Raw genomic sequence first — 26,881 nt, forward strand, 5'->3', positions numbered from 1 at the left:
TTAACTGTGTTAACCTGCTGCCACTTACTTGATTAGCATTCTTTACCAGCACTTTTGGGTGCATCATCAAAGATCATAGCCATGCCTGATAATGTAAAGTGTATCCAATTATCTGGGAGTAGACGTTAGCAATGGTTTCAAAATCACTACGCTTGATTGGCTTGATTAACTGATGATAATTGGTAAAATATTCACTGACTAATTTAGCAAAAATGTAAATAGAAGGCAATATGTAATACCATGTTCAAAGGTAAGGAAGCCTAATAGTATATATCAAGGAATTTCACATGTGGGCTACTTACTGCTTATGTAAATGTTGACTAACATCTGTCTAATATATCTAAAAATGACTGGTATGGCGATTTTTTCCCATAACTTCACTAGTATCTTGATTTCCCTTCCTGTTAGCTGAAAAATCCAAATATTTTAAGAACTAAATGACTGATTTTTGCACAAAGGATGATAGGAACTTCACACAGTAGATTCTAACATTTGCTAATTAACTTGTAGATGCTTGCGCTATAATTTATAAGAGTTTATGTTATTTTTAGTCCAAGCAACATACACATGTTTAATTCTGTTTCCAAAGACACGTTCAGCTAAGGCTTCCAGACCTTTTGTTTGTTTTGTTTTGTTGGTTGTTCACACTCACCCAGTTATTCGGTGAAGAAAAGATAGACTAAGGATCATAAACAACTTTATTGAAACAATATGTATAACAGGACTCTGCTATTAATAAATTTAAAAAAGATAAAAGCAATTTGGCTATGGTGGGATAATTTTGCAATAGCTCTCTTGAGATCTTTGGGCAACTGTGAGGATTTTATGGGAGCCGAGAAGGCAGGGGCTGGGAAATGGGAGACACATTGAACGTGGACAGGTGGCCTCATTATTTCAGCTGCGAAGCTTGCACCCTTCAGTGATGCGCTTGCCGACCCTCTCCCCTAACTGAATCCCAGTCCGGTCTCTGACTTGGACTCATTTCACTCTTCTGCATACGTCATCCCACTTACTGGATGGCAAGAGTATCTCTGTGCTGTGCATCTGTGCTCTACATCTACACCGGCTGTCATGGCGAAGATCTCCATGCTGCATGGCATCACTAACAAGAAGGTGGCTTGAGACGTTCCTAAGTCTGTGGTGCACAGAATTGGCACAGAAAGGAAGGCTCTATGGTGAATTGGTCTCCAGTGTGCTACACACGGACCATAAGATTTTCGCCTATCTCGTTAAAATCCTCACAATTGTATATGGTACGTATTTTACAGATAAATTTAGAAACCCCTATTATCTCTGTTGGAAATACATTATTGTAAAGGAATTTTTAGTGGGTTTACAATTCATCAGTTCATTTTTCTGCCATATATTTGGGGTAGTTACTATTGAGATAGTGACTAGTGTGAGGTAAGGACACAAAACTCAGTTGACTATGACCCTGCCCTCTGAGGAATTGACAGTCTTTCCAGACTTCAAAGCCGTAGGAATTCATCAAGAAGAAAAGGCGAAGAGGGGCATGCCAGGTAGGGATCACCACCAGAGGAAAGGTCCAAAAACTGTTGTCTGTTGTGTCGTAGATGTGGTTTGTTTATTTCTGAAGTGGTGGATGTGAGGAAAGGGAGTCGTTTATTGAGCTAGAGGAAGTTATGATTGGTAAACTTGCATAGAGATCACCATCAATTTTTTCTTACCTAAGTTTTGGCTCTAGGTGTCACAAATCCCATCAATGGGTAGCTTTTCCAAAAAAGTAGTGCAAATAGAACAAAACCAACACTTGTTCTTTCCCTGTTCTCATGTGCTCACCTTCCCCAGCACATTTACAACAAAGAGGTTTGGTCTGTAGGTGAATATCAAGAGAGACTCTGAAGAGGAAAGAATGTGACTGGTTGTGTGTATGTGTGTGTGTGTGTGTGTGTGCGCGAGCACTTGGCGCACACACATGCAGATCATTGCTAGTAATGACAGGAAGAAAGATAACCCTGTGTATTTCACCCAGAGTCCAGCTGACGAGTAGCATCTCTTCCCCTCCCTCTCTGGTACTTCCAGACCCACGTTGCTAGCACCAGCTATCAGCACTGGGGATGTGGTAGTGTACAAAACCAATGGAGTTGGCAGTCTAGTGGGGACTAGAAAAAAACATACATTCTTATTTTGCATTTCACAGTGTTTCTAGTTCAGAGGAGCCCGCACCAAGTAGAAGTGACTACTCTTGTTAAATCTGTGACTAGCAATCAAATATATTCAAGGAGAATTCATTTTTGGAAAAAAAAAATCTGGTCTTTTCTCCACCATGTAAACAATACCAGCAGGAAGGGAGGGAAGGAAGGAAGGAAGATAGGAAGAGAGGGAGGGAGGAAGGGAGGGGCGGGAGGAAGTTGGAACACAGAAAGTTAGGCACACAAGGAGAAACTCCTATAACAATTCGTTAATTATTCCACGAACTATTTAAAAATTTCTTTGAAATCTTATTGCTGTTAAAACTTGAGAAAAGATGTAAATTGTAATTTGAGCAAATCTTTTGTGTAGTGCATTGCAGTGGCTCTTTCTGTTTTATTTCTTTAAACTATTTTTGTATTGCACTTTCTTAAGATCAAATGTAATTTTTCTTGGAAGTGTATTACCACTGATGTTGAAATTTACCTACGTGTTTTGGGTTTTCAAATGTCTGAGATATGTGATGTTCTCCCTCCCATATATTGTCTTCCTCTCTATTTCCAAACTTGGGGTATATAAGTTGTTCTTAATGGTTTAAGGAAGCAGACTTCAACACACATGTGACATCTGTGATACTCTTCATTTTTTTTGAAACCAGTTTAGCTCCCAATCACTGTCACTTGTCTCATTTAGAACATGAGCAATATAAACACTCTAATCCCTGCATAAAATGGGGCATCTATGAACAATGCATAACACACTTCTTACCATATTTATTGCACGATGCAAATATGCTCTAAGTCCTTATTGTACTGCAGTGAAAGACTATTGCCCAGTTTTTCTAGTATTTATTTATTGCTGTGATTACGTATTCATTTATTCCTTCGCATTGTTCCAAAAGATTAATTTTGTTGTAGATTTGTTTAAAGTACATGAGATTTTGAAATATGGCTATTTTAACTATATTAAGGCTTTTTAATTTGATGCCTTCATGTATATTTCACAAAACTTTGGGGGGGATATTTGTGTGTAGAAGAACATACAATAATACAACCAAGAAGTGATGAAATTGCTTTCATAAGATACTCATAAAAAGATAGATGCATATAAGGAATGCAATTGACAAAAGTCAGCCCTACACAAAATAGATGGTCTTTTTCCTCATTTTAAGACATTAACTTGAGCCCTGTGGCTAATTCAATGCTAACAGTGCACAGTAAGCTTACAGGGGGCTTATGAGCACAACAAACTTGTGGTTATTCCTCCAGATTTACCAAAATAAACTGAACTGTACATACATTCAGTTATTACTTCATCTTCTACCCAATACTAATTAGAAAACTGTCAAAGATAGCCCACTGTTGAACACACAAATAGAAAGGTACATGCCTGTATGCAGACACACAACCTGGAAAGTTCCCTACTAGAAGAGGCAGGAAGTCTTCGAAAAATGAACAGACGGCCCCTGGAGGCACGTTCCCAGGCCTTGTTTGTACCTTCCCCCCATTTCCTGGTTTAATTTGAAGGGCGACATTTCTGTTACAATGTTACATTTCTATAACACTTTTATGTATTGTATGAGCTTTGAAATTAAACCAAAACAGAATACAAAGCCCTAGGTGAGTAAATACTGAACAGCTGTGAGAGCTTGGGCAACTTTCGTCATTCTAAATCTCCATTTCCCTCTCTGTAAACCTCCCCGAGTCAATGCATGGAGTAAATAAAATCACATGTAAAAAACTAATAGAATAATCCTGGTTTCCTCTTTGTGATCACCTACAGTTCTCTGGTCTTTTATATTTTGGTTTAGTATTTAACATATCATCTATTTTAATGTAATAGTTAATATATCAATTGAGTTGCACAAGCATGCAGAGTCACAACTATACAATTAATGCATTCATTGCAAGTAGTGCTCTTCTTAAGCTGAAGAAAAAATTCTTTACAGTTTTCACTTACTTTAGCTTCCACGCCTTTGTCATTTCCAGAGCCGTGTTTTGCGCTTTTTTTTTTTCCAAAACATATCGTATTTACTTCTGAGTTTCATTGAGATAGAGGCCATTTTGAATTTAAGTATGACGCTATTACTTGAAATTGTATTCCATATTACAAGTGCCATTTGTATAACACTGAGCGTACTGTTATGTTCACACCTTCATTCAATAGATACATTAATAGGAAGCCTCTATGTTATAACCATTGTAGTTTTTCTGTTTTATTTATTATGAAATGAGCATGAAAACTGAGGTGTTCAAGACTCTTTGTGAACACTGCATTTCCCCCATTAGGTCTGGTGGGAGAAGTAAAAACCAATAGGAGGTAGCATATCCAAATTACATATATGATTATTCACCATAACACCATACATAACAAAGATGACATCAGCATATAAAGATCTGATCTGTATAGAGTATTTCTTTTTCTGTGAAATCACATGGCATTCGCACCTATTCTGTGAGTTGCGGTAAAATTGTACAGTATTTACCTTCTAGTTGATGCTCTGTAGATTTGGATGCTTGCTTTTTTTCTATGGCTGTATATTATGACCCAGGAACGAATTCCACAGCCTCCAGCCAGAAACTCAACCTTCCCCAGCAATGAGCGCAAAATGACTGCATTGGGCCCAAGTGTCGCAGATGATCTATGATAGTGGGGTTCATACCACTGATGGACAGGAACCCTGATTTTCCTATCAGTTTTCCTTGGATATTGCTGTCTACTCTCTTACCATGGTTCCCTCTATGCAAATTAGAAAACACTATTGTGTTGATTCTTGTGTATGATAGCTCCACTTCTCCCACTTCTCAAACTGTAGGTATTATAGATATGCAAAATAGTTTACAATAATATGTTGGGACTGAAAAGTTGTGATGACCCTATCTGGAAGTCAGAAGCTGCCCTCCATGATATTGATAAGTTTCTGTAGCCAGAGCTGGAACTTAAGAGGGAGGAATTCTATATTCACATACACTACAAAGCATATTTAATACAGAAGAAAATTAGTAAGGGGTGCATGGGTAGCTCAGGTGGCTAAGCATCCAACTCTTGATTTCAGCTCAGATCATGATCTCCTTGTTCATGAGATCGAGTCCTGTGTCGGCTCTGCACTGACAATGTGGAACCTGCTTGGGACTCTCTCTCTCCCTCTCTCTCTGTCCCTCCCTCGCTTGTGCACATGCATGGTCTCTTTCTCTTTCTCTCTCTCTCTCTCAAAATAAATAAACTTAAAAAAAAGAAAATAAAATGAGCACGAATGTATCCATCACCCACAATTAATACTAGTAGTTAATTAAGCCTTCCATCTGACTTTCCACTATTATATACTACTGGTCCCAACAGTGTTCCCTGAGGAAGCATCTGTCCTTGGTTTGTGTTTACTATTTCCTTGCTTTTCCTTACAGCTCCACATATGTGCTTATCTTTGTCAACATAATGTATATTTTTTCATGGTTTCAAACATTATCTAACCAATAACATACTGCATATATTTTTGCACAACTTGCTTTCCTTTACTCAAACGTTTGTTCATCTAATGCATATTGATGGTTCTAGGTGAGGATCACTTATGTTCAACATGGTAGTGTCCCATTAGATGAATATACCATTATCTGAACATGCCATGCTTTATCTTTTAGCTTCCTGGATTTGGGAAATCTATCTAATTTTTGGAAATTCAAACATTGCCTGTAAAAATTGTATATGTTCCATAGTGTACCTATGTAAGAATTTTGTTATTGTGTTTCATTGGTACCCAGAATCTTTCAATTAACCCCCATTCCAACCTTCTTTCTGGTGTGTGTGTGTGTGTGTGTGTGTGTGTGTGTGTTTAAGACTGAAAGCACATCCTCAACATCAAGACGATGCCAAGGTACTATGTTTCTAGATTGTACAAATTGACACTCTAGCCATTATAGGAAAGGTTCTGTTGTCCAGATTTTCTCCTGTACATGATGTTTTCTGACTTTTTAAATATTTCCCTCTCTGCTGGGGTAAGGTAGTTACATTTGTTTTTTGTTTTTTTTCCTGGTTGTGGAAAGACAAAGATGGGAGTGAATGGTGTCACATTTTTGTTTCTTATCTGCAGTCTTTTGAGTATTAATGACATACAGCATATACACCCTGGTGTGTATGTGCGCGTGTAAGCACGTGTGCACGCACACACACACACAGACACACATACAGTACTCTTTACTATTTCCATTTGTGTTTCTTCTTTTGTGAAATGAAATCCATGTTCCTATCTTTCATCCATTTGTCTACTGAGTTAATTCTGTTTTCCTATTGATTCATTGAAGTTTACCATATATTAATAATACTAAACCTCTTTTGGTTGTATATGTTATGAATAACTTTTCTGTTTATATTTTCGTGATCTTTGGACTATGACTCTCATGATGTATTTTGATACAGAGGTGTTCTTCATTTGAATGCAAGTAAATAATGTCAGTGTTTATTCTTTGCTATTTATATTTTCTCTGCATCATGTTAAACAATCTTCTCCAAGGTCTTAGCACAGAAAATGTTCTCTATTTTATTTTGAGCACTTAAAATTTTTTTCATCTCCCTCTATTGCTGTAAAACAGTACTATCACAAATGTAACGGCTTAAAACAACACATTTTTATCTCACAGTTTCTGTGGGTCAGGAATCCGGGCACCGGGGCTTTTCACAAAGCGGCCATCCAGTGGCTGTGTAGGACTGGGGTCCCATCTGAGACTCACCTGAGCTCGTGTGGTTCCAGACAGGAGTCAGCTCCTTGTGTGTTGTTGGACTAACGACTCAGTTCTTTTCCACCTGTTGGCTGTGACCATCCTCAGTCATGTGTCAGATGGAGCTATCCGTGTGTCAATTCACTTCAGGAAGGACAGGATGAGAATCAATAGGAAAAGTGCTAACAATGTAGCTTAATCATAGAAGAGACACCTAATCAGTTTTGGTTAGAAGCAAGTGGCAGGTCCCACCCACAGCCCAAGGAAAGGGATTGCACAGAGCTTGGGTACCAGGAGTTGTGATAATTGGGGGCCATTTTAGACTCCATTTGTGACAGACTTTTGTCTTATTCTGAGAATTTTTTTTTTCTGTATGAATAATCTGCTGCCCCAGACTGAAAAGACTGAATAACTTTTTCTTTCCCACCAACTTCCGATGCCATCTCTACCACATATCAGGTCCTTGTGTTTGGTGTGAGTCTGTATCTGAGCTCTCTTCTTTATTCTGCTGGCAAATTTGATTACGCCAATGATAATTCCACACTGTATTAATTACTGTTGTCTTTTTGTTCGCCTTGAAAGCTGGCAAGACACGTCTTTTTATTCTCTTTCCCCTCCATGTGCATTTTAGAATTAATTTGCATTGTTCCTCAAAGCAAGCAAAGAAAGAACAAAACATGTTAAATGTAAGTGTATTATGCCAATATTGGAGAATTCACCTCATTATGTTAATTATTAATTAATCCCTCTCCAGAAACAATGATATTTCTCCTTTATATAATACATTTGGTAATCTTTTGACAGATTTAAGTCTGAGCACTTTATATATTGCTATTAGAATGGATGATATTTATTTTTTAATTATAAATTCCAACTGATACTAGTATATAGAAAATGCAGTTGATTTCTGTGTATTTCTATGGTATCAGGGACCTTATTAAATCCTCTTAGTAATTTAATAATTTACCGGTTAATTCTTTCAAAACACTTAGATAGGAAGTTATATAATGTGTAATTAATTAGAATTATACTCGCTTCCTTTTAATCTTATAACTTTTTAATGTCCTTACTGCAGGTGGTAGGGCCTCCTATAAAATACTGAATGGATTTAGTAGTAGTGAGCATTCTCGCACTGTTCTAATGTGAATGAAGTGCTTTTGCATTTCACCACTGAACAAACGGACGCTGTGTGTGTACCATAGCTTCACCTTGTCAGTATGTGGTGTTCCCTTCTGTGCCTAGTTTGAGAAACGACTTTTTATCATCAATGCATGATGAGATTTATTCAATGCTTTCTCACCGTTTATTGTGATCGCCATGTTTCTTTGCCTTTATCTGTTAATATAGTACAATATGTGAACATACTTTTTCTTTTGAGATTAAACCACACTTGATTTGCTATGATAAAACCAGCCTAGGAATGATTCATTTTATTTCTGCATGTTGCTGGATTGAGTTTGTTAATATTGACTTTAAGATGTTGACATCAACACTTGTAATTGTGATTTCCTTGTACTGTATGTGTCTAATTTTGAAGTCAAATTACTTGTCACAGGAAATAAATGGAGGATGTTCTTTTTATATTCACTAGAAGAGTTTGCATACAATTGAAATGATCTAATACAGAGACTGTTTGTTAGAACCCATTTGTAAAACCAACTGGTCATTGTGTTTTCTTTCTAGAAACATTTTAGCTATGTATACAGTTGTATTTGATGTTATTGGCTTATTTTATTTAGGTCATATGTTTATTTTAAAGCCTATTTTGGACAAAACAATTTGTCGTTTTCTTTTAAACTCCACATGCATTGACCTAAAATTGTTTGAAATGCATTCCACTGCCTCTCTCTAATTATCCATCCCTCACACAGATTTTTTCCATCCCTAATATGTGTGCCTCATTTCTTTTTGTTTCTTGATCAGGGTTTTCCTTTTATATAAGTCTTTTCAAAGACTAACTTTTGGCTGTTATTGTTCTTCTTACTATTTTATGTTTATTTGATATTGTGTAACTTTGGCTCTTGATCTTACATACATCCTTCATCCTATTTTATTTATTTTCTCTAATTTGCTGTTTTAATTGTGTTTTATAACTTTAATCATCTGGCCCATTATTTTTTTGACAATGTCCACCACCTAAAATCCATCAGGAACAAACAGGATTTCTTATTTATTACAGTAAAATGGTGGAAATAGTATGACTTTGCTCTAAATTAGCTGCTGTCAGGAAGGAGGGGGTATAATTCTATGATTGGGTGTCTGAAGAAATCTTACCTAGAAGGAAGGAAAGTTCAAGAGAGGCTAAATCTGTAATTGATAAAGGAGTGGCCATCACCCCATAAGATGGAAGAGAGGGAATGTGTGTAGGATTCTGTAGCTGGAAAATATTCATGGTTTGTGTGTGTGTGTGTGTGTGTGTGTGTGTGTGTGTTGTGTGTTTGTGCAGACAGAGTTTTGGAGTCATCTTGTTTTTATCTTGATCCATCCTAGTCACAGCATTGCTTTGTTCTTTGAAATGACTTATGATCGACAGGAGGACACCACACCTCACTGATGGCAACAGGACAACTTCTGGATGTCAGGAGCTTTTGTTGTTTTGTTTTTTACTCTCATTTTAAAATATTTATTCTTTTTTTAAAATAGCTTATTGTCAAGTTGGTTTCCATATAACACCCAGTGCTCATCCCCACAAGTGCCCTCCTCCATGCCCATCACCCCCTTTCCCCCTCCCCCACCCCCATCTGCCCTCAGTTTGTTCTCAACATTCAAGAGTCTCTCATGGTTTGCCTCCTTCCCTCTCCCCCCAAAAATATTTATTCTTTTGATTATGTTCATGTAAGGCCACCAATTTATCTGTAAAGTCATATTGGTTGTATCCACACATTTTAATATGTAGTTTTCCCTTCTAAGTATTTTCTGAATTCCTGTGTGATCTCTGATATTACCATGAGTATCCTTGTATTTATGGGTTTCTCTCAGTTATATGTAGCTGTCAGTTTTTATCTTCTATATGTTGCAGTCATAAACTAAAGCTATGAACTGTGTGGCACCCATTCTACCAAATGTCAGGCTCTCTGGATGGATATGGACTGGCGTCTGGTACATTTTTATAAATGCTCTACATGTTGTATAAACAGTAGATATCCTTCACTTGTTGGGCGTGATGTTCTGAAAGCCTGCTGGCTCTAACTCGATACTTTCTGTATTCAAAACGTGTATCCATAGGAGTTTTTCCTAATCTTTCAATTACTATAAAAGCTTTATGTCATTAAAGGCATATGCATGTTATACATAGTATTATAAACTTTATGAATAGAGCCTTCATGGAGTGACTGTCTTTTTTCTAGCATTGCTTTAGGCTTAAACAGGGTTTGTTTTTGTTTTGTTTTGTTTTTGGATGATAGTAGATAACACAGTTCCTCTTTAAGTATTAGTCTATCATGTAATTTTCATTTTGATATTTTAAAACATTTTTGGCCTCATGTTTTTAAAATACATCTTGTAAACAGGGTATAATTGGATTTTTATTCCTATTCTAAAAATCATTATCTTTATTGTCTTAGGTGTTTACTCTTTTGTATTCACTACCGTTTTTCATATGCTTGGATTTATTTGTAAAAATTAGTATTACTTTCTGTTTATGCCTCTATTTACTATGTTCCTTTTTAATTTTCTTCTTTATTTTTTAATGTTTATTTATTTATTTATTTTGAGAGAGAGAGTAGGGAAGGGGCAGAGAGAGAGAGAGAGAGAGAATCCCAAGCAGGGTCCACACTGTCAGTGCAGAGCTCAAAGTGGGGCTCAGTCTCACCACCCATGAGATCATGACCTGAGCCAAAATTAGGACCCCAATGCTTAACTGACTGAGCCACCCAGATGCCCCTTAATTTTCTTCTTTCTTAAATTATTTTGTAATAATTTTCCTTCCCTCCCTTTTACTGGTTTAGAAACAATGCATCTTATTTGTATTATTTTGAGGCTTACAAAAAAATGAAAAGTAAATATTACTATTTTCTATACCCAACATTTATTTATATTTTGCCATGTATTTGCTTTTTTCTTCCTTTCTATTCCATCAAGCTGTCAAAGTTTTTCATCTATGTCTATTGTTTTTTCTATTTTAAGTTTATCTCACTATTTTCTCAATTCCTGTTGGCCTAAAATTTTTCTTTTTTTGACACTAACTCTTCTAAGTTTGTTGTATGTGCACTCCTGGGTTAACAGCACTTTGGATCCATTATTTCAGTTATCTCTAGCTTCTTCTGTTTTCTCTTTTTTATTTTTTTAATGTTTTATTTATTTCTGAGACACACATNGCCCCCTTCTTCTGTTTTCTTTGTGAAATAGGTATCAAGATCGATAGCTGAGAATGAATGTGGGGAAGAGGTATTGAGGTTAGAGGCGTGAGAAGAGGCTGTAGAATAGTCATCTAGGTAAGGAGGGNGAACCGTGAGATCATGACCTGAGCTGAAGTCGGACGCTCAACCGACTGAGCCACCCAGGCGCCCCCTTCTTCTGTTTTCTTTGTGCAATAGGTATCAAGATCGATAGCTGAGAATGAATGTGGGGAAGAGGTATTGAGGTTAGAGGCGTGAGAAGAGGCTGTAGAATAGTCATCTAGGTAAGGAGGGTGGGGGGACGTGTTGCACTGTTGCCCGTAGCCCTTGGAACCTCCTTGATGGCAGTGACTCTGCATTTAGACATATAGTTTCTCCCAGTCTTGTTCAGCTGCACCCATGTAAGTATGGAAAAAACTAGAACACTGGATTGACCAGAATGTGGCCATTGCACAATGAGGTGACAGTATAAAAGAATGTGAGGTGAGGTTGTATGCAGGGGATGGACTGTAGGGAGAAAGGCTTATGAGGACATGAGGCTTAGGACACATAGTTATAAAGGACCTTGGTTCTGGTGCCACCCAAGACTTTGGTCAGGGACACGTTCACTGGTAAGGTCGGAAGCAATGCTTTTAAGAGAGATCCTTGGAACTGAGATTCTTGAGGCATTGAAATTACTGCTTATAATAAAGTCTGGGGCACCTTCCAGCAGGAGGAGAGCAGAAGAAAGCATAGGCAGCACTTGAATCAAGTTCACAAGAAGAAACATGCTCCGGGGGGTTAGCTGAGTTATAGCAGGGACAAGAGAGGAAAAGGCATGTGTGGTGGAGATGTGGAGGATGTGGAGGATTTTACTGGCTGAATTCCTGAGGGCACAGTGCAAAGATTTTAGGAGCTGGAGAAGGGTTGGAAACAGTTTTGAACAGTGTCACTTGGTTTTGGAGTATAGCCAAAGAGGAGTGATGTCATAGACTTAGAATTCAGGTGGTGAGTAGCAGTTCATAATGGGTATAATGAGGCTGACATCATGAGATCGATGATACTGGTCTCAAGGCCGGTGATGGTAAGGAGGCTATGAGGGGGAAGGCTGGGGCGAGTCTGGCTGTAGATAACAGAAAATGGGCTCACCATGATCATCTTTCTTTTTCTCCTGTGGAAGAGCAGTCCATAGAGAATCCAATAGCTGATGAATACAGCCCTGAGGTAATAAGGGACACAGTTTCTTCCACTGGTCGCATGCGACTTCACCATCCTTAGCGGATGCTTGCCATTTCCAAGATGGTGTCATGAGCCAAGAATGTTATGAGAGCTGATTTCAGAAACGAGAAGAGAAATATCACAGCTGATCACTTCATCCTGAAAGGCCTTTCCAAGAGGGAGCCTTCCATCCAACACTTTCCACTTTTATGAGCTATAATTTGGTAGAAAATTTAAAAAATTCTGAAATTACTTGAGAAAATTTAGGGAAACAGATCTGTACAGAGGCTTTCACCTCCCCAGATTCTCTTTCCCTTGGCCTGGAGTGGTTTGAGATATCTCTGTTTATAAAATATTCTCCCTCCAGGGGATTCCATTGGGTAGCTCAGATTGAGATCTGCTGTATTCAGCACATAATTACAATTACAATTACAGTTGCTTCTTGTTTGTTTTATATATTTTCTAAATTTAATACAAACACTGAATTAGTGAATACTTCCTAGTTGCTCCTCCGGGAAAATTCAGGGTTATTTGTGTTCCTTTGGTACTCCGATCCCCATATTTCTACTAACCAATCAATCCATAACCTTGTTTTATATATATTTCTGTTTGAAGACACCTTACTTAATACATATCAGTAATTCATTATCAGCATTGAACTCACGGCCAACAGCTCCATTACAAAGTTTATGTGAACTCGTTTTCTCTGCGAGGTACTTCACAGCCTTCTTGTGTCTGGAAACATGAGATGGCACTTCTTTCACTGTGCTTCCGATTTTAAATATCACCAACCCAGAGCCCCACATGTGTGAAAACTATGGCATGAAACCAACCCTGAAGAGCATACTTGTTTACAGTAAGAAAGCTGAAACAACAAAGAAGACACCCCCCCCCCCAACACCACCACCATGTTGAACCTCCGCTGGGCACACATGAGGCGGGCGACTCAGATTTGTTTGCCACTCTGCATATCCGCAAATGACATGCTTCATGATCGTTGACTGGGGGGAGGGTAACAAGTAAGTTTTAGAGAGAGGTGAGTTTGCAAAGATAGAATCTGCAAATACCAAGGATCAACTGTATCTCAGTTTCCTTTCTCCTTTTCATCTGACTCCTCTCCTTTTTCCCTGATCCTTCAGGATCTCTGCCCTGAGCAATAGCTTCCACGGACACCCCACTTCTGTGCACCTGATTCTCTGTCTCACCCTAACAGTATCAGAGTTTTTCTGCCTGGTTCTGTCTTTCCAAAATTTATGAAAAATGTTTATCTTACCCTTTCCCTCATTTCCAGCACTTTTTAAGAGTGATATTCCTTATTCTTAATAAGGTATTGTCAGAAAGAGGGGAGTTTTGATTTAAAAAAAATGCATTCTTTAAAGAACGTTTTAAAACAGAAAGAAATTGAAGAACAGCCACAAATACTTATCTGAAAAACAGCTGCTATTAACATTTAACTGTACTTTTACTTTCTGGTTTATAAAGGTAAAGTGATCTGACCTGGGATCAAAACTCAAATTCAATTTTCAATTAATAAAGGTAAATGTAGACCCAGTAATGTTAATTCCAACTATTGACCTGATTGCCAATTTCTTTGGGTATATTTCAAGTTTATCATTCACAATGGCTTTCTAAAGTCATTACTGTCAGCGTGTCCAGTTCAATAATTGGAGGATGAGGGATGCTGTGAAGAACAGGAACAAATCTTTTTTCCCAGTACCCTGAAGGATGTTGCAGACACACTAATGACAAAAGTGGAAATACAGATATTTCAGATGACAAAGAGAAAACAATCGTTCACATAACATGTGTGTGAAGAGGGCAGGACTAACTAATCATGACGCCAAAGGCAGAAACCAGATAAGAAGAGACTGAGAGATTTGCATGAGTATTTTTAAATCTTCTCTATGTCAAAAAACAAACCTCCAACAGTAAGAGCATTACAAAAGAGCGCCAAATTAGAAACATGAATTCACTATAACCGAGTAAAGATTTAAATTCTTTAATGTCGAAAAATATCTGTAGGCAAAAGAGGAGTATTGCAACTTGAAAGGACAGAGAGGTTAGCTGTGATCAAACACGCATAAAGCAGATAATCTGTGTTACCAATTCCAAGTACAAATACTCTTACTTTCCTTTTACTTTACAATTCATATCTTAAACTTCAAGTTATTTCTCCTTAAGGCCTGTCCTCCCACTACTAAATAAATGGGGAAGAAAAGAAATGCAGGGGGAAAAAGAATTACAGGAAAAAAAAGTCTTAAAGTTCCTTGAGATTTAATCAAAAGGTTTCAGGACTTTCCGAACATAAAATAAAGAAAGAGCTATGATCCCGTGTGGCCAAAACTCTCCCCGCTTCTCACTGGTATAAAGTGTCGTTACAGATGACTGATCCTGCCCAGCTCAACAAATGATACTTGTTTACAGGGGCTGGAATCACATGCTTATACTGTTTCTGTGAGGTTCATAGTACTGGCCCAAGCACAAAGGGACAGTGTATTTTAGCCTTGTCTCTCAATCTCTCTCTCTCTCTCAATTTTATTTCTAAAAGCACAACGTACTGGACCATTGTTATTGAGTCTGGAAAAGCTGCCTTGTTAGGTACATATTATGCAGAAACCACCCATCCATCCCTCCCCAATCCCTAAAAAAAAAAAATACTGGACACTTCGGTTGAGCCTGGATTATCAGCCTAAAATCTCCTCTCAAGGTTATCTTATTTCAGGTATTTTCTTGTCCTTTTCTGTACGCACAGTAGTTTTGGGGGTCACCGTGAGCCAAATTTCAAGGTCTCTCTCCTTTCAGGTTGGGAACAAGAAGGGTTGGTATGGGGCACTTCACTTTCACAAATGTCCTGGGTCCTTCAGTAAAAACCCAGCAGTCATCATAGTGACTTGCTTGGTGTCCCAAACCAAAGGTGAGGGACTTACTTTTCTCAGCCCACAAGAAGTTTCCTTGACTCAAGCCAAGAGGCACTAACACTATGGTTAGGTTAAAACTATTTCTTTTGTTTATTTCTTGATTTACTCAGTGTGGGAATGGAATGTATCTTCCGCCTGAATAAATAAACTTTATTTATTTATTTGACCTTTGGAAAGTCAAAAACTACAACTGACCAAAAAATATTAAAACCATCAATGCCATTATTAATTATATAAATTCAAATTAAGAAGAATCAATATCATAATAGTTTACAAACCACCAAAAGGAACATCAATTTTGGTGGATATAGCAAAAAAGTACATTATTGGCTACTGGTTTGGTAATATAAGTATATATTCTTTAGTATAAGCAAGTTGGCTGTTCACCAAATATTTTAAAGGTCCTTTCTTCTGCCACCACACTGTTCCTTTAGGATGAGAATTCTCATTTCAAGTCTCTTATTCCATCAGAAAACAAAAAAGAAACAAATATAAAAGATGCATATATAAGGATATCTATTTCAAGCATTCCTTTATCACTTAAAGACATGGAAATTTGGGGGCACCTGGGTGGTTCAGTTGGTTAAGCTTCTGACTTCGGCTCAGGTCACAATCTCATAGTTTGTGAGTTTGAGCCCCGTGTTGGGCTCTGTGCTGACAGCTCAGAGCCTGCTTCAGGTTTTGTGTCTCCCACTCTCTCTCTCTCTGCCCCTTCCCCACATGTGTTCTCTCTCTCTCAGAAATGAATAAACGTTAAAAAAAAAAAAAGATATGGAAACTTCCTAAAAAGGCCAGAAAAATCAATGGAGATGTATAGTAGCTTATTAGAAAAGTCTTTGTGATCATTTTATATTAATTAATTGCAAAACAGCTTAAAACAATCTTAATTTAAAATTGGATACATTTATACCTACCTATTAAGCTAAACTATGTCAAATGGTTATTTTAGTAAGTCAACAGAGATCAAGGGTCAGTAATTTCAAATTATTCAATTTGATGTTTATATCCATCTGCACATGAATTATCTACTTATACAGTCATATTTTATACACACACACTTCTAGATTATTATGAGTCAAATGTTAGCAGTAGTATTGAAATTTCAGATGAGTGTTTTTATTTTTCCTTATGCTTATCTGTGCTCTTATTAGAATAGTTGTTCTAAAAATCTCAAAATAAACTGATTGAGAACTTAAGAAAAACATAGCAAAGCATTCTGAAAAAAATATTCTTAGAGAATTAAATGCAAAACTTAGAAGCTGAGTTAAAATAGCCATTAAGCAACCGAATAACTGTTTGATCTCAAAAATTATGAAAACAACTTATAATCAGTTGTTCTGCCCCCCAGACAATAAAGTATCTATTTTAAAAATAGATTACTTTATTTTTTAAAATAAAATAAGTGCTTTTACATATTGTTGCTGTTCACAGAATTTTCATGAATAATAAATGGCAATAGATATTAAAAGCTTAAAAAATGTGAACAGCCTTTCATTCAACACTTCCAGCTCAAATTCAGTTCCAATTAAATCTTCTTTATTAATTTAAAACATACATTTCAGAGGACATAATTTAAATCTTAATTAGACTTATTTTGTGAAGTTTCCTTTTTATAATTTATAGAAATAAGAGCATATTTAATTTCTTCTTTCCCCCTTTTTATTTTTTTCCCCTTTCCTTTTTCTTCCTCTCATCCTTAAAGACCATTTGTGAACTGACAACTATGGCTAGATAGAGTGAAAGATCCATAAGGACCCAGATTATTCCAAGAAATAGTTATAAAAATAAATGGCCAGAGAACAACCCAACCCAATTTTTTGCTCATCTAATGGTCAGTAGTAAGCAGAGTAAGCAGTCAGCACCAAACTTTGAAACTGAACTTGGTGGCTGTTGTTATTTTAAGGTTTTGTGAATAAAAAAGGAAAGTCATAGATCAAAGATACAGTGGTCAGCCATTGTGACTCCTGATGTAGTATTTTGGATTCTGTTCTTATGGTAGGATTGTCCTGGTGTCTGAGCTTTCCTTTTAGACTGGATGGTGATGACAATGACTGTGATGGTGGTGGATTCCCTTCAGATGCACTTTTTAATTCTGGGTGTTTTATGTCAGTTTTGCCTTTAAGAGGGGTACACTGCAGCAGACCCATAGATGGGTAGGCGTAAAATAAATTTTATTCTTTCCTCATTACTTACTATTTAATCATACGATAATTAGAAGTGTGCATTTAATTTTCAAGTATTTAGAAGTTTCTGTTATTTCTTTTGTTTATAGAAATTTATAGAAATCATCATAGGTAGATAAGATGTTTAGTTACATTTCAAGCCTAGAAGATGGTCTGTCTTGATAAGTGCACTTTGTGTACTTGGAAAGGATAAATATGCTGATCCTGTCAGGTGAAATAGTTTGTTATTGTCAACTAGGTCAAGTTTGCTTGTATCATATATATCCTTACTATTCCCTTCAGCCAGAATGACTATCTTGAAACTTCTTGTAGTAAGTGCTGCTGACAAAGCATTCTCTTTCTCTTTCTCTCTCTCATTGGAAAATATTGTCTGTTGTCACTTTCCTCGAATTTTGGAAAGATATATTGAAATGTTATTCTACTATCTCTGGTTTCTTCTGAATTTGATGAAAGGTCATCAGTCATTCATATCCTTGCCCCCATGTGCTTTTAAAGTGTTCTTTTCAAGCCTCTACTTGGAAATTTTTCTTTGAGCTTGATAGTCAACAGTTTATTATGATTTGCCTGTGGGCTATTTTCTTTGTATTTATCCTGCTTGACATTGATGAACTTCTTAAATCTGTAAATGTATGTCTTTCATAAAACTGAGAGAAATTTGGTTCACTGTTTCTTCAGATATATTCTACCTCCTATTTCTCTTATTAAATTACAGGGGTGCTTAACCCTTTGCTTTATAAAGTGAACTTGGCTGAACTGAAACCAAACAAATTCTGCTTCCCTGTCCTCAACAGTAGCTGACATATGCCTTCAGGTCTTTTAGCCTTATCTCGCCTGCCTGAAATCTGTCTGTGACATTCTAGTTTCTGAATCTGCCAGAAATTTGGCCAAAGTTCATATGCAGAATTTGGTCCTGCTCTCTCCTGTGGTTTCCTTTTTTTTTTTTCCTTGTACTTCTCTCTCTCTCTAATTTTCTAAATTTGGTTGTAGGCATGACATCTGTTTTCTCATTCATCAAAAGAGTAAGCATGCAGTTTTCTGGCTAAGTTTTAGACACTAAATGTAAGGCTTACTTTCTTAGAACCACACAGGGGTTTCCAAAGATAAAATAATATTTACCTTCTTTAGTTGGTTGGCGAATACATATTTGTTCACTTTTTCATTTATATTATTTGTGTATATTTATTCATTAGTGTATCTTAAGGCTACTTTATCAAGCTGGGAGGTTTTAATTTACTAAACAACAGTAAATAATAGACAATGTTCAACTAAAAGGAGATCTGTAATCTAAAAGGAAATAATTTTAGAGTTGGAAAGAATCTTTATGATCACCTAGTTACACAAAAAAATAATACCTAGGTAACATAGGTGAAATTTCCAAATGTTACATTGTCATTTGTAAAATTGTATGCTAAAAGATCCTGGAAATTACCTCAATATTTATTATTAAACAAAAATACATGAATATCCTAAAGGGTCTTAAATGCATTTTATTCTATATTATTTTAGGCAACAAATCTGTGTTTTAAAGACTAAATATCTCTTGAACATGAGTTTAAAATGTCAATACCAATACCAATATCAATCAAAATGATAGGTATTCTTTGTGACCTGGAAGGTAGCAAACATACAATTCGTAATTAAACTTGTACAAAACAGTTGGTCATCTGTCAAAATATATTTTTATTCTCACTAACAACAAAGTAGATTTAAAATGTTTTCTTCTTATCATTTTTCAAGTGTCTTGAAACTATGAGGTTATCTTGCTAACAGTACCCTCTGGATATTATTCATCAGTTTTCCATTTGACAGCACTCCTATGATTCTTCAATAACCTTGAAATAAAACTCTTGTATCCCAGGATACACTCCTTACTAGCCTGTTCCAGAGAAAACCTGCAATAAAAGATAAAAAAAATCTTCCAAACAATTTGGAACATTTTTGATATGCTAATGGTATGTACACACAGTTCTTAGGTCCGCTCAGCATGGAGACTCAGACCTATTCAAACAGACTTACACAACCATCCTTGAAAGTTATTGTGTCTCCTTCAGTAAAGGACTGGGACAATTAACACAAAGAGCATAAATCCCAGCTCTTATCATTAACTTTGCTGCCTTTGTTCCTGGTTCTTGATTATCTTTCACAGAAATGAAAGAGTAACTTCCAAGTTGCATAATTTATAGGATTCATTATGTATGGATCCTCTCTTGAGCACAGCTCATTACTGACCAAATATTATTTTACCCCAATTTTTGAGTAAAGATGAACCTAGGTTACTTGCTATTGTGATTATGATATCTCTTACAGTCGCTGAAATATTATTTTATAAGGCGTTGCTGTTGATAACTTACTTTCAAATATTAATATAAGGCTGTTAAAACCAGATTGAAGCTCTGCAACTAGCAGTAAAGGTATTCATTTTTTAATGTTTATTTATTTTGAGAGCGATAGAGAGAGAGAGAGAGTGTGTGTGTGTGTGTGTGTGTGCAAATGGGGGAAGGGAAGGGAGAGAGAGAGAATCCCAAGCAGGCCCCATGCTGTCAGCACAGAGTCTGATCAAGGGCTCAAACTCAGGAACCATTAGATCATGACCTGAGTGGAAACCAAGAGTGGACGCTTAACTGAATGAGCCACCAGGTACTCCATTTGTCTGTCTTTCTTTTTCTTTNTTACAGTCGCTGAAATATTATTTTATAAGGCGTTGCTGTTGATAACTTACTTTCAAATATTAATATAAGGCTGTTAAAACCAGATTGAAGCTCTGCAACTAGCAGTAAAGGTATTCATTTTTTAATGTTTATTTATTCTGAGAGCGATATATATATAGAGAGAGAGAGAGTGTGTGTGTGTGTGTGTGTGTGCAAATGGGGGAAGGGAAGGGAGAGAGAGAATCCCAAGCAGGCCCCATGCTGTCAGCACAGAGTCTGATCAAGGGCTCAAACTCAGGAACCATTAGATCATGACCTGAGTGGAAACCAAGAGTGGACGCTTAACTGAATGAGCCACCAGGTACTCCATTTGTCTGTCTTTCTTTTTCTTTCTTTCTTTCTTTCTTTCTTTCTTTCTTTCTTTCTTTCTTTCTTTCTTTCTTTCTTTTTTATGGAATGAAAATTGTTTTTGTACTAACAGTTCATAAGAGACCATGGTAACCTTTGATGGTGGCTGCAACATTCTGGCTCTGGCCCCAGCTTTGGCTCTGCCAACGGAGCTGCCACCAGCTTCTCCATCTGGAAATTCAGCTCCCTTTTAAACTGGGCAGCTTCAGCCTGCAAAGTAGCAGGCTGCCTAGGACAAGAAGACCATCACCCAGATTTGTGCCCAGGACCTCTACCATACTGCATCACACGTCAGTCCTCAAGTCAGATGGTGACATAGGACATTCCTGATTCCCTGTCACAAGAACAACTAGCAATGATTCATAAACAACACACCGTTATGAAAATATCAGAGCCTGGAGAGGAAGCTGAAGCCTTCTCTGGACTTAAGACACTGAGAAGAAAAGCATTAGCAGTATAGAATGAGGGACACCTGGGTGGCTCAGTCAGTTGAGCATCCAACTTTGTTTTTGTTTTTGTTTTTTAATTTTTTTTTAAATTTATTTCTAGGGGAGAGAGAGAGAGCGTGAGCAGGGGAGGGTCAGAAAGAGAGGGAGTCACAGACTGAAACAGGCTCCAGGCTCTGAGTTGGCAGTCAGCACAGAGCCCGACACGGGGCTCGAACCCACGAACCGCGAGATCATGACCTAAGCCAAAGTCGGACGCTTAACCGACTAAGCCACCCAGGCGCCCTGCGCATCCAACTTTGGATCAGGTCATCATCTCACGGTTGGTAAGTTTGAGCCCCATGTCTGTCTCTGTGCTGACAGTTCAGAGCCTGGAACCTGCTTCAGATTCTATGTCTCCCTCTCTCTCTGCCCCTCCTCTGCTCTCTCTCTCTCTCTTTCAAAAATAATTAAACATATTTTTAAAAATTTTAAGAAAGAAGTGTAACAGAAGAGGTTATCGTCTGGCCACATTGCCATCCCCAAGACTGGCACATTGCCACTCTTAGCGGCGGTCCCTTAGACCTGTGGGCTGTCCAGTGGGAAAAGACAACCCCAGACACATACCAGCTTCCTCATCATTGTGGGATGCTTGCCGGGAGGCTGACTTGGATCTCACCTCATAGAGATTACTGAAGAATCTGTAGAGCTCACTGAGTGGGAATCACGGAGAGACAAAGAAGTAGGGTGAGACTGAAGAGAAAGCAGTATTCACATCATGGGGGACCACATTCCTGCTTGTGGTCGTACCAGCCAATGCTTCCGTCATCTACTGATTTCAGTAGAAATACATCAGAGAAAGAAAGCTGGAAAACTCACAAGTATTTGGAAGTTAACACAATTCTGAAACACCAATTGATCAAAAAAGAGGGGGAAAAAAGGATATACAACTATATCTTGAGACAAATGGAATGGAATGCAACATACAAAAACAGGTGATGCATTCAAAGCAGTTGTAAGAGCTTTGTAAGGTTAGAGCTATAGATGACTACATTAAAATAAAAAAGAAAGATCTCAGGTAAACAGCCTAACATTACATCTCAAGGAACTAAAATCAGAAGTACAAATTAAGCCAAAATTTAGTAGAAGGAAGCGAATAATAAAGATTTGTATAGAAATAAATAAGAGAATAGGAAACAATAGAAAAGGTTAACAATGCTAAGATACTAGTATATTAACTCTAATGCTTTCTTTGAAACAAAACTGACAAAAGTTTAGCTTGACTTACCAAGAAAATAGAGAGGGCTCGGGGCACTTGGGTGGCACGGTTGCTTAAGCATCCAGACTCTTCTCAGCTCAGGTCATGATCTTGCAATTGGTTTGATTGAGTCCCTTATCAGGCTCTGTGCTGACAGCACGGAACCTGCTTTGGATTCTCTCTCTCTCTGTCACTCTCTATCCTCTCTCTCTCTAAATAAAATATTTTAAAAAAAGAGAAACCTCAAATAAATAAAAACAGGTATGAATGTAAATCCCAATCGATCCCACAGAAATTCAAAGGCTTATTAGAGAGACTACTGTGGACAATGATATACCAACAAATTGGTCAATCTAGAAGAAGCAGATATATTTCTAAAAATTTACATCCTCCCTCATGAAGAAAAGTCGAATCTGAATAGACCGATAATAAGTGAGAAGATTGAATTGGTTTCCAAAAACCTTCCAATAAGGAAAAGTCTGAAACCAGATGGTTTCACTGGTGAATTCCATTAAAGATTTAAATAATTAACACCAATCCTTCTCAAGCTCTCCCGAGAGAGAGAGAGAAAGAGAGAGAGAGAGAGAGGGAACACTCCCAAACTCATGAGTAAAAGACTCTGGTCTTTTACTAGACCAGAATAACTCTAGACCAAAGTCAGGTGAAAACACTGTAATTATATGCCAATATTCTTCATACAGATGCAAAAATTCTCCACAAAACCCTGGCAAACTAAATTCAACAGCATATTAAAAGGATCACACACCATGATCAATTGGATTTATCCTTGGGAAACAAGGATGGTCAGATATGCAAAAGTCAGTCAATTTATACACTCCATTAATAGAATGAATAAAAATCATATGATGACCTCAGTAGATGCAGAAAAAGCATTAGAGAAATTTCAATTTTTTTCATGATAAAAATGCTGAACAAATTAGTTATATAAGGAATGTACATCAACTAATCAAGTCTGTATGTGATGAGCCCACAGCTAAGATGAAACTCGGTGGTGGTGAACAATCAGAAGCTTTACTTCTAAATTTAGGAACAAGATAAGGGAGCTCATTGTCACCATTCCTATTCATCCTAGTACTAGTGAGAAGCAATCAGGCAAAAATAAATGAAAAGAAAGGGTAAAATTGGGTCTGTTTGCAGGTGACATGATCTTACATATAGAAAACCTTAGAGAGTCCAGAAAAAACTGTTGGAAATAATCAATGAAATCTGTAAAGTTGCAGGATACAAAATCAACATAGAAATCCATTGCATTTTTGTACACTAACAATAAAATTTCTGACAAAGAAATAAACAATTCCCTCACAATAGCATTGAAAATTATAAAATACCTAGGAATAAGTTTAACCAAGGAAGTGAAAGATCTGTACACCAAAAACTATAAAACACTTATGAAAGACATTGAAGGAGACCTACATGAATGGTAAGATTTATGATGTTCATGGGTTCAAAGAATTAATACTGTTAAAATGTCCATACTACCCAACGTCAGTTATATCTCAACAAATCTGGGAGTAAAAATAAAAGTGTAAAGTGTAAATTATTAAAAAAATTAAAAAGTCAATGAAAGCTTGGAGAAAACAAATATCTGACAAAGCTTTAGGATAAATCTAGTTAGAATGATCTGATTACACTAAAATGCTGTCTTTATCCTGGGTGTCCATGCTTGAGTTCACTTCTGATAAAAGCCAAGCTTTGGTTTTATCAACCCATTCACAGAAAGCATCTCTGAGGTCCAGAGAGAGTACAAAAATAAATAAGTAAACAAAGACATAACTACCAGAAGACACTGGAGAATGATCCAAAAGTGGCAGAACCTTGAGTTCTTCATTGGACAAAGAGTGTGTCCCTAGTGAGTTGATTGTTCTTACCACTTGTAAACTGAGGACAGGCCTCACCCACACCTCACACAGCAGCTACAAGGTCAAGAGAACACTTCAGTGAAAAACAAACAAGGAAACCAGCAAAGGGGAGTGTAAGAGATTGGACCACAAATTCTATGCACGTACTCTGCCTATCTATCCAGTCAACTCTAAACACAAATGCTAAGGATGGAGTCCTAGAGGTAACATGAAGACCCAATGACTGAGCAAATTTTGACCTGCTACTAAAAAGCCTGACTCTTCTATCTGAGAACAATTAAATTAATAACCTCCTAAAAACCAAACAAAATAGAAAATCTCTTTGGGGTAAAATAACAGAATCCAGATTCCCACAAAATAATTTTCCCAAAGTGCAGGGTACAATCTTAAATTGCATAATAGGGGCGCCTGGGTGGCTCAGTCAGTTAAGTGGCCAACTTCAGCTCAGATCATTCATGATCTCATAGTTTGTGGGTTCGAGCCCCACGTTGGACTCCGTGCTAACAGCTCAGAGCCCGGAGCCTGCTTCTGATTCTGTGTCTCCCTCTCTCTCTGACCCTCCCCCACTCACACTCTGTGTCTCTCACTCTCAAAAATAATTAAACATTAAAAAATAAATAAAATTGCATAATATATGAAGAATTAGGGAGATGGGACTTATATTTGGTATTAAAGATAATTATTTGAGACTGACTATGAGAAGATCCAGGGTTTGGAATTATGAGAGCAGGATTTTAAAGCAACTGTTATAATCATACTTTGTGACATACGGAAAAAGTATCCTGCAATATCTAAAAAATGGAAAATTTCAATCAATCAATAAAAAGAAACAAAAAAAGCAATATTTGAAGTTTAAAAAGATCGAACAAAAATGTTTGATATATTTAAAGCAGAAGGGAGACAGCAAAAGACCGGAAACCTGAAGACAGATACCTATAAATGACTGGAAAACTAAACAGTGTTAGTAATATTTGGGTGCAATGACATACACCCATTTGGAGTCTGAGAGGAAAATAAAAGATGAATGAGACTGGAAAAATATTAGAAAAATAATCATTGAAATTTTCTCAAGTTTACTGTAAGTTGAATTTTTATTCAATGACTTAGCAAACCTCAAGCAGGTTAGAAAGGAAGAAAACCATGACCAGACCCACCATAGTCAAAGCACTGTAAATCAAAGATAAGGAGAACATGTAAAAGCAGTGAGAGGAAAAAGGCACTACATATAAATGGAACAAAATTTCAAAGGATTCATGGCTTGAAAAATGGATTTTAGAGAATATTGAACCAATATCTTTACAGTGATGAATGAAATAATAAAAAACAAAACAACCTTCCCCCCAAAAAACCCAAGCTGTCAACATAGAATTCTATAAACCACTTCTAGCCTGAGGGTTGTTTCAGGAAAAAGAAAACAGTTGTCTCAAGAAAAAAGAGACAAAGATACTGTGTTACAAACAAAACCTGAGAAGATATTTATCAACTTACTCGAGCTAAAGAAATGCTAAAGGATGTACTTTAGGCTGAAAATCAATGAAACAGATGGAAACATATATTTAAGAAGGTATGAGAACCATCAAAAATGCTATTGCCTTTTGCCGCTTCTACTGTGAGAATGAAGAGTGAAGACCAGTCTCTACAATCAGACTGTCATTTCAGAAAATGTCAGCATCACTCTGAAGGGCTCACAGGTACTGTGAAGGGCCCCAGAGGAACTTCGGAGGGACTTCCATCACATTAATGTAGAACTTAGTCTCCTTGAAAAGAAAAAGAAGAGGAGTGCCTGGGTAGTTCAGTTATTTAGGACTCCAGGTCTTGATCTCAGCTTAGGTCTTGATCTCAGGATCTTGATCTCAGGGTTGTGAGTTCGAGCCCCATGTTGGGTTCCATGCTTGGTGTGGAGCCCACTTAAAAAAAAAAAACTCCCAGTTGACAAACAGTGGGAAATAGGAAGGAACTGGCCACTGTTCACATGATCTGTAGTCATCTACAGAACATGGTCAACAGCGTTAATCTGGGCTTCCATTACAAGATGAGGTCATGTATGCTCACTTCCCCATGAACATTGTTATGTAGGAGAGTAGCTGTTTTGTTGAAAAATGAAATTTCTTGGATGAAAAATACACTTGAGGGGCTCAGATGAGGCCAGATGTTTCTTGTTCAATATCTCAAGCCCAGAAGGATGAGTTAATTCTTGAAGGAAATCATGTTGAACTTGTCTCAAACTTAGCTGCTTTGCTGGAGCAAGCCACAACAGTTATAAACAAGGATATGAGAAAATTTGGGGAGGGTATGTATGCTTCTGAAAAAGGAACAGTTTAAGAGGCTGATGAGTAAGATCATGTTGTCCTGCTACAGAAACAGCAAGATGCCAGATGATATTTCAGACTTATTTGTGATATTTTAAAGATGTAATAAAAGCTGTATTGTATTGAGGCTTTCTTAAAACAAAATAGAAATAAATAAACTACTACTGCATTTGCCTTCTTGATCTACTAGAATTCATAATAAAATAAAAATTTTATATATTTAACTGCATAAAATTAAAAAAAATAATAATTGCATAGGAAAACCCACCAAAACAAGAGAAAAAGAAAAATGGAAAATGAGAATATAAATCACTATGTTATTGATAAAGACTAATATGTCAGGAATAGGGAACTCCTAAAAATGTGAGAAAAATACATAAGAACACTCCATAACAATGGATAAAAACATAATTTACCATAAACATGTCAATGATTCAAAGTGTAGAAATATGTACAAA

At 37.0% G+C, this 26,881-nt stretch overlaps 1 pseudogene; it reads left to right on the forward strand.

Annotated features, from left to right (window-relative positions):
- Positions 1-1,429: 1,429 nt before the first annotated feature.
- On the forward strand, positions 1,430-26,451 carry LOC144242579 (large ribosomal subunit protein uL6-like; annotated as a pseudogene).
- Positions 26,452-26,881: the final 430 nt, after the last annotated feature.

Source organism: Crocuta crocuta, unplaced genomic scaffold (genome assembly GCF_008692635.1).
Source record: "Crocuta crocuta isolate KB4526 unplaced genomic scaffold, BGI_CrCroc_1.0 scaffold36, whole genome shotgun sequence".
Taxonomy (NCBI): domain Eukaryota; kingdom Metazoa; phylum Chordata; class Mammalia; order Carnivora; family Hyaenidae; genus Crocuta; species Crocuta crocuta.